The following is a 6,129-nucleotide window of genomic DNA, read 5'->3' as shown; positions in this document are numbered from 1 at the left end:
GAAGACTTTAGAATTACTCCAAACAGCTTTCCCATTCGTTAAACCCATGTACCTAAAGTAAAATTACTTAACTATCAACACATAATAACATCTACATTTAATTGGTTTGCTTTACAAATAAATCAATCGGGCAAGATTGAAGATTGAATAGTAAAATACTTTCGATTCCTACATAAAAGGAACCACATTCCTCTAATCACCGTTATGTTTATATGCAAAAATGTGTAAACAATAATATCGGTATTTCAGAAGTTAAACGTTTTTAATAAACAGAAATTCTTTTTCAAAAATTAACAATATAAACATTTTTTTAAATATTAAACACGTTTTTTTCTATTTTAAACTAAATATCTATCTATCTATATATATATACATATTGTTTACAATAGATATTTGTTTTATTTTAAACAATATAAATAAAACGTTTATATAATTTTACTAAATATAAATCTTTTATATTCAAATTTTTAAACAATATAAATAGCAGTTTTTTCTATAATTTTAAACACTATGAACTATTTTCATTTTAAACAATAAAAAATCATTTTGAAACAAATTTTGTTCACGAATGCGTTTGATTATACTGGGTAAGAGTTCCCCCTAAAACCGTGTACGTTTAATGCCCCAATTTTTTAAAACGATTATTTGAATAGTATGTTCTATTGCACGTTGGAATCCTTTTCAAACACACACACATACACAAAAACAATCGTTTTCTTATGTAAAAACAACAAAACAAAACATAAAATACTTGATTAATTTACATATTTAAAAAAAATAGTTGGTATTTTTTACGATCTAACTGTAGTTTACCTCCTAAAATAAATCATAATCTACTTTTTAGACTAATACATTTTTAAAACATTTAAAGATAATATAAAAGTAGGATTAAAAAAAAATAAAATGATTACCGTTTTAGAATGGGCCTCACTTTCCTATGTAAATTTAACGTAAAATGAACATCTACTTCATGATCTCGTAGCAGTAATGGGGCATGTAATCGTTAGCATTTTTCAAGTTTGATAGCGGGAAGCAAAAAGAGGGAAACGGGTGACGTATGGTTATAAGTATCAAACATTTTCAAAATATGTGCATAGAAACACTTCAAAACATGTGTGAGGGACATTTTTCTTTTTTTAAGATTTGCTTTGGAAAGGTAAAAACTTTACTTATTATTTCCCGATATTTTCAAGGCTGTTAACAAACACACAAAAATTATGGGGGAACATTACAATCTCTACTTTTGTGTGTTTTTAAACATTTTTTTGGAGGTGGGGGGGCTTTTTTATTTTTCCAATTTTTTCAATGGATTACACCTCTTTTACAGAAAGTAATTTTCATTTAATCTAAGAGCAATGATATTGAGATATTTATTATTTTATTTATTACGTACTAGCAGTTCAGCTCGGCTTTGCTCGGGCCCTATGTATTGTTTATAACTTGTCCTCCGTGTGAATACACTTTAAGTAATATTTCAAATGCTTAGACCAAAATTTGTCTGAGTAATTTCGTAGAGACCGCAGAGGTCAATTTTTTAAAACTTTGACGCCAATTTTGACCCATAATATTTATCATTTTGGTATAAAATCAAAATACAAAGTGTTATACATGTTCAAGTTACCTACATCTAAAACTTCAAGTCTTTAGACCCAAAATTTCCGGATAAATTTGGTAGAATCTGCAAAAGTCAACTCCTTCAACTTAACCTTTGTAACAGCCAGATTTTCGCCCCAAAGCATTAAAATGCTTGCCGCATGTCTGAATACCCGATGTGTATAAATTTTAAGTGTGTATACCCAAAATTGTGCTTTGGTAGACACCGCTAAGGTAAAATCATTGGAACTTTAACCCCTTGGTAGCTAAAATTTTCACCCCCAAACCGATTAAAAAGCTTGCCTAATCTCTGAATACCCTTTATGTAAAATTTCAAATGTATAGTCCCGAAATTGGCTGAATAAATTGGTAGAGACCGCAGAGGTATTTTTTTAAATTGATCCCAATTTTAACCCCTTATTTATTTTTTAGGCTCAAATGAAATTATAAAGGTTGATCCGTCCAAATAACGTACATTTAAAATTTAAAGTGTTTAGACACAAAATCGTCGTCGGAGTTTAATAGAGTACGCAAAGGTCAAATCGTTGAACTTTGACCTCTTAATAGCAAATTACCGGCCGAAAATCGATTAAAAAGATTTTCTCAAATCTCAATACTCCTTATGTCAAATCTCGAGTCTCTCGACCGAAAATTGACAGAGTTATTTGGTAGGGAAATGTACACAGACACACACACATACAGACATTTTCACTTTTATAAATATAATAGATTGTTTTTACTGGTCGCCATGCTCGATTGAATTTTTCCACATTTATATATTAATTGTGTATAGTCATTTGCACTTTTATATAGTAATTCTCTGTACTCACTACTTCATTGTTAGCTATAACATATACTGATCCAAAGGGTAGTCTATTTCTTATAACCCGGATTAGGTCAAAAGCTAATTTCGACAAAAAAAAATACACGATGTATTTCTGAAAAGAATTCGGACAGCGAAAATCTCAGAGAAACTAATTCCAACAATAGAATCTTCAGATTTATATGACGTGATAATGCTAATAAGGTATACTTTAGAAATATAATATTTGCATAGGTACGATGGCCATTCCAATAAATAAGTTGATTTAGGAGGGATGAGAACTTCTAATGCAGATTTAAATGTACTTTATTTTATTTTTTTACATATTTATAACATCAATTTATTAATTTGTTTTGTTTTTTTGCAGATTTAAGAAAAACCTTCAGCATGCCGCAGGATTGAATAGCCGTCAGTTATCAGGTCTTTGGTTGCTTAAGAGTGGAAACTAGTTGAAATACATAGGAATATGTCAACTGTGAATGGGATTATATGTTTCAGCCGCAAAAGTGTCTAAAAGTAGGCTTAACTATTTAAGGAAAGACGGAGCAGTGTTGATAATGAAGACAGGACTGGGAGGCCTCCTGAGGGTCTCACATCTTTCACTGATTTCATTCAGTCTGACAAAAGAAGAACAGTGGATGATATTGCCAGGAGTTTGGAGTTATCTGTTGGGGGAGCACAGAAAATTATTAATGATGCCTTGGCTACTCGAAGGTCAGCTGTCAGTGAGTGCCAAAGAGGATTACTGCAGAGCAAAAACAGAGGAGGGTAAAGTTGACCTAGCAGTATCTCTCCCACTATGATAAGGATGACGATTAGTTTCTGAAGATTGTAACATGTGAAGAGACATGGATTTGGTACGGTGAGCCTGAGTTTAAACGGTAGTTTATAGAGGCTCTCCAATGAAAAGAAGTTAACCTATCAGCGGTCTACGAAGGTGATGTCCAAGTTTTATTTGTTTTTGTTGTTTTTTTGGTTTTTTTGTTTTTCAAATGCAAAGTTCAATCAGCATTACATTCCTTGAGAAAGGAAGCACTGTGAACCGTGCCAACTACTTAGGCAAGTCAAGAAAGACATAAAGAAACAAAACCAAAGGTCATCAGTTAGAAGGAGTCATCTTGCGCCATGACAACGGATGGCCTCACGCAGCAGCTCAAACATAGCACGCCATCAACGAGCTGGGATGCGAACTGCTCACTCAACCCCTTACTGCCCAGATATTACCCATACAAGCTTCACCTGTTTGGTCTTTTGAAAACGTCCCCAAAAGGCACGATTTATGAAAGCAACACAAGTCAAAGTTTGTGAGCAACTAGCTAAAGCATCAATCGAAAGAATTTCTCCGCTGAGAGAAGACGGGAGTTTGAACAAACTAATGCGAAAATTGTATGCCATTGCAAGGAGACTACGTTGAAAAGTAAAAAGTAAGCTTCTGCCTGTATTAGATATCTTATACCGAACAATTCCATATATATATATATATATATATATATATATATATATATATATATATATATATATATATATATATATTGAATGCTCCTCGTAGATTAATGGATTTTGTATATTAATTCAAAATTATATATTTACGTCGACTCCATTTAAACACAAATACGATATATAAGGTAGATGATCATTCTTAGAAATTTCTCTCCTAGTTAAATAATTAACGATCACCTTAATCAATACTAGTTATTTGTAAGCTAATATAAGAAATTATTGTCACGTTTTAGTGTACCAGAAAAACATTACCGAGTATGTGGGTTAAATCTAGATCTAACATCTGCCAGTCAAATTGAATCTGCCTGGTCCTCTAATGTCTTATCAAGCTATTTCACTCAAGAAAAACATTCTAACGAATATCAGTCGCACTCTGCTACAATGCTGCAGAATACTGCGGCATAGCATAGTCTCGGAGCTAACACCTAAGATCAATTGACAAAAAGTCTGCGAGAAACCATGTGTATTATCTCAGGATGTCTGAAGTCAACCCCAAAACAATGGCTATTAGTAGCAGGCTCAATCATACCATCCCACATAAGAAGAGAATAAGCAACTCACAAATGGATTCAAAATGCCGATGAGGTCACCAGGGACTTTCCAACTTGACATATTTTAAAATATGCCCCAGATATCTCAAGACTTAAGTTCCGAAATCCGTTCCATAACTCAAAAGTTAAAAATTTCGACCCAGCTAAGACATAAAAGAGGGAACAGAGCAACAATACTCCCAAAGGAGGGAGCATCATTGAAGACCAAACTTTGCGTCTACTATGTTTAGCTACAAATATTAGGAAGCAGTGGGTAGCCGTAAACCGGATCAGAAAAAGACGCTGCAGAATTGCACAGGTGAAGACAAGTAGACTCCCCAATTTGCATAAAGTGCAAAGAAGTCTCCCAGGACATGAATTATTTGATCCTACACTGTTCAGTCACCCGAATTGAAGGCGGCTATGCGTCAGTCCATCTATCTGAAGACAATTACATAGACTGGCTAACAAATAGCGGTGTAGAGGGTCGATACTAGTACTTTACTCATGGCTTGTGACTGACGGTAAAACGGATAGAAGCGCTGGAAGACACTCCATCCTGCCTGTCTAGCTACACTGAAAATTGAATCAGTCAGTAGAAATTATACGCATTTCCTTTTTAATTTCAACGCCGGTGAGTGTAATCTGTAATGAATGATAGCGAAAATGCAAACTTATCGCGTACATTTGAAAATTGTGAAGTAAATAATTACTCCACAAAAATAATTTATATATATTAAAAGCTTCTGCTTCTTTCGACGAGACCATACGAAGCAAAATGTAAAAATTGTCAATGCCTTTCATTTATACAAATTGACATTTTTTTATTTAAAATATAAATATCTCAATCATATATTACCACTTATTATGATGCCAGCTAAGTCCTGCAGTTTCCAAAGAGCTATCTTAAACATTATTATAAAGATACATTTATTCGGTATAAATCACTGCAAATATCCGTATATTGATTTCTACTGTTACACATGTCACTAATTCATTTACGAGTGAAAATAATCAATATTATGATCTCTAGATTACAAGGGACCTCTAAATGCAATGTTCATTAATAATGATATAAAGAGTGTCGCAATTTTTACTTTCGAGTACATTTATGGGATCATAAACTTTGGACATATCTTACTGAATAACTTTGTAGTATTATAGCCTGTTTTTTACTTAACATTAAAACTCAGTAAAAAAAGATAAAAGACCGACGTAGAGGGCGAAAACCACTTCAAGCGATGCGAGGAATATTTTTAAAAGTTTGACGCAACATTTTATCTGCGTGTCATATGTCCTACTGCTAACACAAATTATTTACCCTGATTTATTGCGAAGATGCATAATCATCATCATTTCTTCATTCATGGGGGCAAATTTTTTCAACACCGCTTTCTGAACTTGTAAACGACGTAGCACATTTCATATTCTGGACGAACTCGCTATTTCTTCTATTAAAATAGCACTATTATTATATGGAATTCATAACATACTTGAAACATTTTACAAAACTGAATGTGCGTAAACTTAAACCTTTCTTTCTGTTAAAAGAACAAGACATTAGAAAAACATCTGGTGTTAATAAACACCATATGTTTTGCGTTATTCCTACTCTACACAGTAGGTGACATTTAGTTTCCTTACGAAATATTAAAAGTTTTCTAAACGTTGATTTCATTGGAT

This window comes from Euprymna scolopes, chromosome 32, assembly GCF_053919585.1.
Source record: "Euprymna scolopes isolate OS-2025 chromosome 32, ASM5391958v1, whole genome shotgun sequence".
Lineage (NCBI taxonomy): Eukaryota > Metazoa > Mollusca > Cephalopoda > Sepiida > Sepiolidae > Euprymna > Euprymna scolopes.
This window is presented reverse-complemented; position numbering follows the sequence as displayed.